The sequence below is a fragment of the Nansenia antarctica genome (genome assembly GCF_963989245.1).
Source record: "Nansenia antarctica genome assembly, chromosome: 2".
Taxonomy (NCBI): Eukaryota; Metazoa; Chordata; class Actinopteri; order Argentiniformes; family Microstomatidae; genus Nansenia; species Nansenia antarctica.
In genome coordinates this window covers 13153142-13164562 of record NC_137675.1, presented here as the reverse complement: position 1 = coordinate 13164562, position 11421 = coordinate 13153142, and the positions used below count along the sequence as shown (strand labels likewise).

The 11421-nt window shown below is 48.0% G+C and overlaps 1 protein-coding gene across 1 annotated transcript in view; it reads right to left on the bottom strand.

Annotated features, from left to right (window-relative positions):
• Nucleotides 1-11421, bottom strand: part of LOC308149828 (SEC14-like protein 1) — a gene marked incomplete at both ends in the record, with an annotated part of 45595 nt that overhangs the window by 17027 nt on the left and 17147 nt on the right. The gene's annotated exons all lie outside the window — the stretch shown is intronic.

The window sequence follows — 11421 nt, the reverse complement described above, 5'->3', positions numbered from 1 at the left end:
GAATTGAATCCGACAGTTGACAGACTAGTCACTCCCTTCCGGGATGCAACGGTGCTTACTCCGGGGGCGGGGGAGAGAGAATTCGGTGGTTCTAACTCAGGCCTGTTAGCCTCCTCTACGCCTCCACCCCCAACCCTAACACCTGCCCCCACGGGTCGTTATGAGGAAACAAACTAGGGGGGTGTGGCGGGTTGTTCCTGCACTCAAAGCAACAGTAGCATGGCTGAAGTGAGCGTCTTAGCCGCCGAGTCTCTGACTCGACGTGCTGAGGTGAAGCTCAAAGTGAGCTGTGGGACTTCGCTGACCCTGATTCTCCCTGCTTCTCTCAGTCATCATTCAACTTAAGTTGACTGGGCAGCTTCTCTCATTCTGGCCCGGTTTGGACTAGTTTGGAGTCTGCGGTGAGAGAGAGTAAGGCAGAGAGAGAGAGAGAGAGAGAGGAGGGAGGAAAGATAAGGAGAGACAGAGGAGAGTGTAAGAGATAGAGAGAGAGAGAAGGGAGAGAGAGAGGAGGGAGGAAAGATAAGGAGAGAGACAGAGGAGAGTGTAAGAGATAGAGAGAGAGAGAGAGAGAGAGAGAGAGAGAGAAGGGAGAGAGAGAGGAGGGAGGAAAGATAAGGAGAGAGACAGAGGAGAGTGTAAGAGATAGAGAGAGAGAGAGAGAGAGAGAGAGAGAGAGAGAGAGAGAGAGGAGGGAGGAAAGATAAGGAGAGAGACAGAGGAGAGTGTAAGAGATAGAGAGAGAGAGAGAGAGAGAGAGAGAGGAGGGAGGAAAGATAAGGAGAGAGACAGAGGAGAGTGTAAGAGATAGAGAGAGAGAGAGAGAGAGAGAGAGGAGGGAGGAAAGATAAGGAGAGAGACAGAGGAGAGTGTAAGAGATAGAGAGAGAGAGAGTAAGAAAGAAGGGGGCATTGTGAGGCCACTGGGCACAAGACCAGCACTTAGTCAGAGAGAGCCGAGAAAATGGGAAACACACAATGTGTTTGAATGTTAAAGCACTCAGCAAAAGCAGAGGAACAGAGGCGGGAGATAGTGGAGAAAGAGAGAGGCTAAGTGAACAAGCGAGGGAAAGGGGAGCGTGAGAGAGAGAGAGGGGTTGAGAGAACAAGTGCTCTTCAATGCTTTCTTTCTTTGGGGTTCCCTGTGTTCTGAAGATCTGAGGGGGTCTGTACTCCTCAACCCCCCCCCCCCCCGCCCTCTCTCTCTGTCTGTTGGAGCCCTGTTTTGGTGGGCCAGGGCTTGAAGAATAGTGTGTATCCGAAGATATAATAGGGCCCATTTATAAAGATCTTCTTTCCTCTTCTGGGGTTTTGGCTGTTCAGAATGGGCATAGCATGGCCCCCATTCTCTGAGGGCCTAGTCACCAGGGTGTGTGGTATTACCCCCCCCACTAGAGTCCCAGAAGGCTGTTGAGCTCTGTGCCAGTGCCCCATCTGTGTGTGAGATTTTCGGGACGCTACGGTCCGCTCAACAACGCGACAGCAACTCTTCCTGACAGTCCCAGGGCTGTTCAGACGGTTGGGGCTTCTGAAAGCCTTACGACCCTCTGTATCAGCTGGCCTGCCCTTCCTCCTAGACTTTGATCGCTGCTTTTGTGATATGGTTTTATATGTACCTGGGTTTCCGTTAACCGGCAATTACCGGTCTTTGTCCGGTAAAATTTGGTGAAGTCCGACAAATTGAAAAGTCGTCGGACATATTGTCCGGTGAAAATAATTCCCTTTGAATACAATTCGCTAAAGCTGGCTGGGTGCGTTCGTAAACACGCTCTGGAAATCCGATCAGCACTCGCGGAACGCCTCTCGTCCAATCGAACGACTCGGTCGCTCTGTGACATCGAAGCCAGCGTGCGCTCCGGCGCTCTCAGAGCGTGTTTACGAACGCACCCCTAGAAGTTTCCAGCCAGCTAGCTGAAGCTGCTACACACACCAGAGCCATGGCGACCGAACGGCAAGTTAAACAACATACTATAAAAGTGACATTGTTTTACTCATTACTCATACGTTTGTTGTCATTCGGCGGTGCTAATAGTCGCTTTCTTTTTTAATTTATTTAATTTATTTTATTTTAGCAGTTTCCCCGAAAGTTAAGTGTTTGTTTTTATATCACTATTTGCACTTCTGGTTAGATGCTAAACTGCATTTTGTTGTCTGGTACTTGTACTCTGCAATGACAATAAAGTTGAATCTCACCTAATCTAATCTAATCTAATCTAAAATAATCTAAAATAATCCCATCACTATTACTCCCTATTTTCATCAGTGTTTCAATCCTTGAATCTGTGATGGAAATCAAGCAAAGCCACTTCAAGTCTCCCCACCACTGACAGCGCTGGGTGTGCCTTTCCTTACACTCTCGGTTATTCCCTGTGGATTTAAAAAACGGTGTTTTGGTTTCTATAATGTGGTCTATTCTCAGTGTTGACGAGCAGCTCAGGGGGCTTTGAGATGGCTAACAGCTAATTAAAGGAGTAATTCCACTCAAAAGGGTAGAAGTAAGCTGACTGTCTGTCTGTCTGTCTGTCTCTCTGTCAGTGTGCTGGACTACCTATGACTTCCATGGTACCTGGGAACGCGTTGTCGGAGAGAAACGCCCTCTGTACAAAGGACCTACTGACCAAAATCCCTGTTCCCCGTAGCCTACATGCTTGCACTGTTACTGTTCAATAAAATGTTATACATCTAGACATTGTGGTATTTCTTTATATACGTATCCCAGACTGCCTATCAATTGTTTCTCAATAAACAGTTATGTTCTTCCCATTGTCATACTCCCGAGCTAAACGAAATGCCTTCCCAACCAGCGAGACTTATAGAAATGACGTTGTTTTATTGATTAAAAAAAAAAAAAGGGTAAAACTGTAAAGAGAAAATAGAAAACTCACATTAATCCCAAACAATTTAACAAACTTCAGTTAACGTAATGTGGAGTCCGTTCATTGATCGATGCTGTCTGTTCAGTTCCCAGTGAGGCGCCCGTTCAGCGCTGGACCCGTTCAGCGCTGGATTTGACGCATGGCATAGCGCGCATGCGTCAAATCATGTTATATTATTATATAGCTCGCATCTAATCGTATCAGATGAGAAATATACATTAAATGGCATATATAGGCCGCTACACAACAGTAATCACCGCGACAAACAGCTATATTAGATTTGGAGAAAAAAAATATATGATTTTGAAAAAAAAAAAAATATTAAAATGAAAATATTATATTTTAATATGATGACCGGAATATATCACGTTTGTCCGGTAAATCGAATTCTTCCCGGACACGATGTCCGACGGCAAATTTTTCTAACGGAAACCCTGATATGTACATGTATATATTCAGAGAGAGAGAGAAAGTGAGAGAAAGAGAGAGACAGAGAGAGAGAGAGGGTTGTTTTTTTGCTTTTTTTTTCTCCAAATTTGTTATGTTATCTTTTATTTTCTGCACTTTCTGATACAATTCTTGTATCATGAAAAGCAATAATTTACTTTATTATTATTATTATTATTATTATTATTATTATTATTATTATTATTATGACACTGCTCTAACTCTACCCTGTACCAGACCAGGCTACCAGGCTGTGTGTGCTCAGTGTGAACAGAATGGCAGCGTGTTGGTTAGTCAGCAGGGAGCAGCGCCCCAGTGCCAGGCCTGTTGGGGGCTGTGCCAGCTCCAGGGCCGCTCCTCACTGTGAATGCTGATCTCTGTTTTTCTGCCTCTACCCCCCACCCCCACCCCCCCATGCCTCTAGAAACCCGGGCTAAAGCTTTCACCAGTCAGCACTACTGGTCAGCTGTAAACACAGGGGTGCTGGAGCCAGGGGGAGGCTGGTGGAGGTAGAACACATCGGAGGACGGAGGGCTCCTCGTAATGCATGGAACGGAATGAGGAACGGTCTCAAACACGTGTTCCGTTCCCTGCATTACGAGGAGCCCCCCGCCCCCCGATGTTCTACCTCCACCAGCTTGCCTCCCCCTGGGCTGAGCCCATCAGAACACTGCGTCATCAACAACAACAAACGTAAAGCACCCCAAAACATCACATGCAGACCGAAAACCAACAAACACACACACACACACACACACAAAGCTCACCTAACAAAACACCCCCGACACAAAACAGAGGTCCAACAAACAGGTGGCCCAGACCAAACCAAACAGCACATGCTGAAGAGGACAAACGAAACGCAAATGTTCACCCAACAAAACGCCCCCGACTCAAAGCGGAATAAACAACAAACAGTGGGCCAAACTGACTTGTCACGAAGCCCCAAAACAACACGTTTAAACCCAACAACAAGTGAGCCAAAGCTGACATAATGCAAAAAGGAAATAACCCTGACAGCTGATTGGAGGAAACACAGGAAGTCTAAAAAGGCCATGATACTGGGCTATTTTTAACAGGGAAGCAGAAAGACACACTACTCCGGTGAAACCCGTTGTTGTTGTTGTTGTTGTTGTTGTTGTTGTTGATGGTGGTGCACGGTTGTGGTGACCAAAAACAGACGCTACCTCAATGTCTTAAGGGGGTCCGCGTTCCAACCAAAACTCTCAACACGTTTTGAACTCTATCCAAGTCGAAAGGCCAGACCAAAGATCCGTGACGAGACGAGACCGTTTTAGAACGTCCAGCTTCTAGTGGCAGCGGTCTGAATTATCTTTCATCTTTCATCTTTAATCTTTGGTCTGAACTGCCCAGTTTTAGAACGTCGGTGGCCGAGTTTTTCTCTGCGACTTTCTGAAACGGTCTCGTATCGTCACAGATCTTATGTCTAAACTGGCCTTAAGATAGTCTAGTCGTCTCTGTTTCACACAGGGAGGTAGTCACGCCTCACTTTCGTGCGCAAGAGAACGCTGACACGCTTGGAACAGTCGTTCGTCCATGTATCTAGGCCACGTCTACTCAAACCAGCGTGTCAGTACCGTACAGGCGGACACACCAGAGAGGGTGTTTGTCGAAGGTGTGACTTTATCTTTCAGACGCAGGCCAAAACTCTCCAGGATTTCTCCTCCTACAAACAATAAGTGACGTCCAATGATCCTCTTCAGCATGACGTGGGAGAATCTCTATCCAAGTCACGAGTCACCTCACTGAGACACTGATAGAGGTGTGTGTGTGTATGTGTGTGTGTACGTGGGTGCGTTCGTGCATGGGTGTGACGTGTGTGTGTGCATCTGTGCCTGTGTGCGTGCCTGGGGATGAATGTGTTTGTGCCTGCATGTGAACGCTCCCGCGGATGCGGATGCGTGTGTGTGTGTGTGTGTGTGTGACTCCCATGACTCTGATAAACATTTGATACTCAAACATCTAGCCCTCACGAGGAGCGTACGTGTCAATATTTAGCACATCTAATATTGACTCAAACATCAGGTGCTGTGTGAAGCCCTGATGAGCACAGAGGTAAATGTCACAGATCTGGATCCCTCTAGATCACACTGACTAGGCCTCCTTTCCCTCAATGACACTGTATGTTTACCTGCATGTACGCAGACACACACAAACACACACACACACACACACACACACACACGACTGGACAGCCTAGGTTTGACACCTGTGTTATGATGTTAGATCAAACGTTATGAAGGATAAGGAGATGAGCCTCGTAAGGTGGGATGACAGGAGTGGTAAACCACATGACAGTCAAAGTCACCACATGACCAAAATGTCTCAGAGCGGACGAGGTGTAGGGAGGTGTACTCCAGCTGGACTAGGATGGAGGTGTAGAGGTGAACTCCAGCTGGAACAGGATGGAGGTGTAGAGGTGTACTCCAGCTGGACTAGGATGGAGGTGTAGGGAGGTGCAGACAGGGTCGGAGTGGGACTCATTTTCAGCTCTGGAGTTTCATGCCTCAGACCGGCCCACTTTAGTTCACAACCGATTACAGTATATTACAATCATGTAATTACAACCTTGGTATTTTAGTCTGTAATAGCGGACTCACTGTTCTCTACAGTCTTCTCTACATTTACAGGATGCTATGTCATGGGTTTGCTTCATTGTTCCCACACTGGTACAACAGCTCACCTGTGCCTTCTACTGTGATAGCAGCAATCCCTTGCTGGACACCACTAGGGTAACCAGGTCCCAACAAACCAAATGTGGGACAAGGAGTATGTTTGTGTGGGACAATGTGGGACACCCTCTCAACAGGGCCGGACCGAACTTTAGGTGCCCCTAGTAGCATCCGCTTCCCCTGGCCGAGTTGAGAGCTATGTCCATCCAATTTTTAAAATATATATGCATTCCATTCTGTTTCCTATTCTGTTTGGTCTATTCAGTAGCATCCAATAATAGACTATGCAGATAAAAACTTAACAAATATATAACAAATATATTTTATTTGAATGTGAACCTCACAATAAAGTATCTGTATGGAGCAGAAAGTGAAGTCAAAGTGCAGTATCAATTTAGGCTAGTATATTAATAAAGAAAAGTAGCCTGACAGTGTTAGGCCTGTAGATGATTGAGTATGTAGGCTATCTAGTTAGCTAACTTGCCTCCCATTTGCAACACAAATGCATTGACATAGCTGTCAAGGCTAACGCGCGCACACACTAGACGAAAACATAAAACACAACTCTGCACTCATTCAGACAATGACAGTGATAACAGCTGAAGGATAAACCAATTGCCCAATTGACCTAGTCATTTTCAGTGTTTTACATAGCCTGAAACTACAGATTGTAAGCTTTCAAATGCTTTTGAAATCTGATTTTTTTTTAGGACGACACAAGTATTTGAATGTTGGTGCACCTCAGACAGAGACTGGGAGAAAAATCACTCTGCTGCAGCAACAAACGCTGTTAACAGCTAGCGGCTAACAGTGGTACATCGCTACGAACGTCTAACTACGTTTTTATAACATCACACAACATGCTGAGGGAACATGAACATGCTAAAAACACATAAACAGATGAACACACAGTCCTTGATTTTGAACACATCCTAAAACAAAAGTATGTTTACAAGTAAAGTGGTCACTTACCAGTAGCCTACGGCAAACGAGAACAGTGAATCCAATCCACAAATTATAAGTATTTAGTGATCGTTAAACTGTTGTTTGTTATATCGAGTGGGTACTTGATACTAGATATTGTTGACACAATAAGTTTCACTTTACGAGCCCTTTGAGTCAGCGGGTGGTTCGCACATGCAGCCAGCTCCCTATATCCACGTGGGGCCGTTGCCATGGGAACATGAATGCTGTTTCCTGATAGGCTGAGGACGTTCCATAGAATCTGGACGTTCTGCTGCAACTGAACATGTCGGCGCTTAGATGGACACTGGCCCCGTGGCCGCGCAAAGGGGGACATCTGGTCGCCCTATTTATATGGTATCGGCCCAGAATGGTACCGGCCCAGCCGCCCAGAACGGTATCGGCTTGCAAGTACTACCATGACTGAAAACCGGCCCAGACCGGCCCAAAACCAGACCGGCCCACCGGGAAAACTCCAGATCCTCCCGATTAGCCACCCCGGGCCTGGGTGCAGATATAGTAACAGATATAGTACCAGTTACCCTGCTCTGCTCCACCACCATGACTGCAAATATTGACCCTTGGTTCCTGTCCAACCCAACCCAACTCTTCCCTAATAACCCTGGAATCACACAGGAAACACTTGCAAAGAAACAAGATCGAGTTTCCTTCTAAGCTAGCTAGAACCAGTGTGGTTGTGTGGTTGTGTGTGCGTGCATGCTCCTGTGCTGTGTGTGTGTGTGTGTGTGTGTGCGCGTATGTGTGTGTCTGTCTACTTGTATATGTGTGTATATGTGTGTGTTTGTGTTTGTGTGCCTGCGTGCGTGTTTTGCGTCCGTGTGGACGTCCTCCAGCTCCAGGTCTCCATGGCGCTGGCGCCGGGACTCGACAGGCCAAGTGGTGAGTAGCGCTCTCAGGAATGTAGTGTTCCCAGGCTCGCACCAACTACAACAGCAACAACAATACTCTGGTTGTCTGATCCATTGATCCATGCACACGGAAAAACATGCCCTTTCGGACCAGGGTGTGTGTGATACGGACCAGGGTGTGTGTGATACGGAGCAGGGCTCTGGGTCGGGAAGGCTGGGTGTGTCAGGAATCAGGGCAGGGAATGACGGGTGACAAGTGAACAGCACTGGGAGTGTGTGAGAAGGGCTGGGGACAGGGATGTACTGTAAGAGGATACTGTCTACTTATAGACTGGAGGGGCTGGATGGTGCGTGTGTGTGTGTGTGTGTGTGTGTGCGTGTGAATGTGTGTGTGCGTGTGTGTGTGTGCGTGTGTGCCTGTGTGTGCGCGTTTGTGCGTGTGCGTGCGTGTTTGAGAGTGAGTGTATGTGCGTGTGTGTGTGCGCATGTGTGTGTGGACACTGCAGGGGCTGGGTATAGTAACGGTAAGGACATGCAGCTCTGCCAAGGTCAGGCTGCTGGAGCTGACATGTGTGTGACTACACACACGCACACACACACACACACACACACACACCAAGCAGCATGTTGGGGCAGCTGTTTCTACTGCAGTCACATTGCTTGGGGGTGGAGCAGGCGGTCTTCTGCTCTGCGCGCACACACACACACACACACACAGGCACACACACAGGCACACCATCCTCACGCTAATTAGATCAGCTCTGATGAACCTAGGAGCTGTTCTGGGGTCAGGCCTCCACTCTGTATGAGCCGTGTGGACACTGCCCACTGGAGTGTGTTACTGTAGCATAATAACAGCTGTCCCCTGATTCCCTCTCACACTCTCGCTCACTCATGCGCATACACACACGGTCACACACACACACGGTCACACACACACACACACACACATGGTCACACACACAGTCACACACACACACACACGCGGTCACACACACACGGTCACACACACCCCGTCTGAGGGGAAACTGATGTAATTACAACAGTACTGGTGTCATGGTCCGACCCAATCGACCCAATCGGCCCAGTCATCCAGCGGTCAGCCGGGCCAGTGCTGAGTGAACGGCTCCCTGACACAGAGGCGTCTACCTCTGCCCGCGCCGCTCAGACAACAAGCCTTTATTGATCCCTGAGGGGACATTATGGCGTTACAGCAGCTCAGACCACCCAAAAAATAAATAAAAGACAATTGAATAATAGGCTAAATAAGATAAGATAAAAAATACAATATATATATATAGACCAATAGACATTTGGGACCTTATATACTGTACAGGAGGTACGACTTCAGACATGAGAAACGGACATTTTGATGAGTTGGGCTTTTATTGGTGTTGGCTAGCAGAGGGCGTGACGGGGGGGGGGACGGGGGGGTCACACACTAGGTCACATGACCAGCCCAGGTTGCGTGTCGAGCGGCGTCCTGCTGCCTCGTCCTTCTCCACGGTAACAGCCGCTCATATTGAGGCTGCTCTGATCCCGGGGATATGAGGTAAGCTTTACAATGGGATTATATTCTGCATCAATTCAAGGGGAGAAGGGGATTACATGCGCATGTGCGCACACGTGCATGTGCACGCGCACAGACGCACACACACGCACACACAGGACACACACAGGTGAACACTGCAGCAGATATGGCATATGGGAGGAACATTCCTATTGGTTGTCTCATCTCACAGAGGAAAGCAATGGAGTCAGAACTAGGTCATTGTAGAGCACTGGGAGAGAGGGAGGGAGAGAGGGAGGGAGGGAGGGGGATGGGGTAGGAGAGAGAGAGAGAGAGAGAGAGAGAGAGAGAGAGAGAGAGAGAGAGAGAGAGAGAGAGAGAGAGAGAGGAAAGTTACTGAGTAGGCCGCTGGAGTCAGCTGTACTTCAGATTGTACAAGAACATTCAGAGGTCAAAGCCCCCCTGCGGTCTCCATCCTCCTAGATCTCCTTCCCTTTAAGACATTGCTGGGTACCAACATCTGAGACCACATCCTACAGCTGCTACTTCTTAAAGGGTCTGTCCTTTCCCATCCTAAACAGTACGGCCAACAGAAACCTTCCTCTGAATGGGGCAACATTCCCTTTAAACGGCAACAACAGCGCTTGCCAATGTGTCAATTGAATTCCATCGAAACCAATATACTCACTCGTGCCCTAACCAGTTTCCCTAGCCTGCCCAGTCCCTGCCTGTTTAAAGGGATAATGAGTATTGCCTGAGTGGTGAATAGGGATCAGTTCATGTAGCCTGGAGGAGGGGAAAAAACAACTCTTTTGTGTGTGTGCATGTGTGTGTGTGTGTGTGTGTGTGTGTGCGCGTCAACCCGTCAGACAGCTTTAAACAGTGTCATCTCAGGGCTGCAGTTAACCCTGCGCTGTAGGCTCCCGTTTCAACTCTCAGAACATTCCAGGAGTTTCCGCACGCCACGCCACCGCTGATCTCAGCGCTAGATACAGGACCTGTAGGCCCGTCTCCCTTCATGGTCTCCTACCACACAGTGGGTCTAATCAGTACTTCCTGGTGTCAGATACATGGTGGAACGCCTTCCAGATGCAAAGAGATGGCAGGTGTCGTCATATGAGGAAACACCTACCTCGGTACCTCCACTGACCTCAGTGTGATAAGGGACAATGGACCTTGTCATGGTTGAGTTATGGTCAAAAGGAATAACACGGCGTTGTTATCATAGAAAATAGTGTATCCTGACTGACTGGAAATAGGAAATGGGCTTCACAAGCGTTATCATCAGGTACAGGTGACAGGTGTCCCGTTGTCATTGACGACAGGGGAGGCCGGTGGACGGAGGCCGAAAAAAACAAAATCGGACGGGGTCATTGTCATGCATGGAAACGGAATGAGGAATTTCCCCCTGTTCCATTCAATACAAGGAAAACTAGTAGCAGATCTTCATTCACTATCAGTAGGAAACTGGCAACCCTCCTCATTGACTCATAGGGAAACTGGGTATCTGTAGATCTCGCCATGGGCAATGATGCACAGCCTCCCTGACGGGAAACTGGCAACGCCCTGGCTTGTTATGGGAAACTGGGCGTCATCATATCATAACGGGTAGTGGTAGCCTACTGATGGATAGTGATTTGGACCAGCTGGGAACACCACCACTAGTGTGCCCTTGAGTAAGACACTAAGCTCTAAGTTACTCCAGGGAGGCTGTCCCGTAAGTCGCTATGGATGAAAGCATCTGCTAAATGTTTGTAATGTAGTCATATCTCCATTGGATGGATGGATGTCTATGGGATGGATGGATGTCTATGGGATGGATGGATGGATGTCTATGGGATGGATGGATGGATGGATGGATGTCTATGGGATGGATGGATGTCTATGGATGGATGGATGGATGTCTATGGGATGGATGGATGTCTATGGGACCGATGGATGTATGGGTGTCTATGGGATGGATGGATGGATGGATGTCTATGGGATGGATGGATGTCTATGGGATGGATGGATGGATGGATGTCTATGGGATGGATGGATGGATGGATGTCTATGGGATGGATGGAT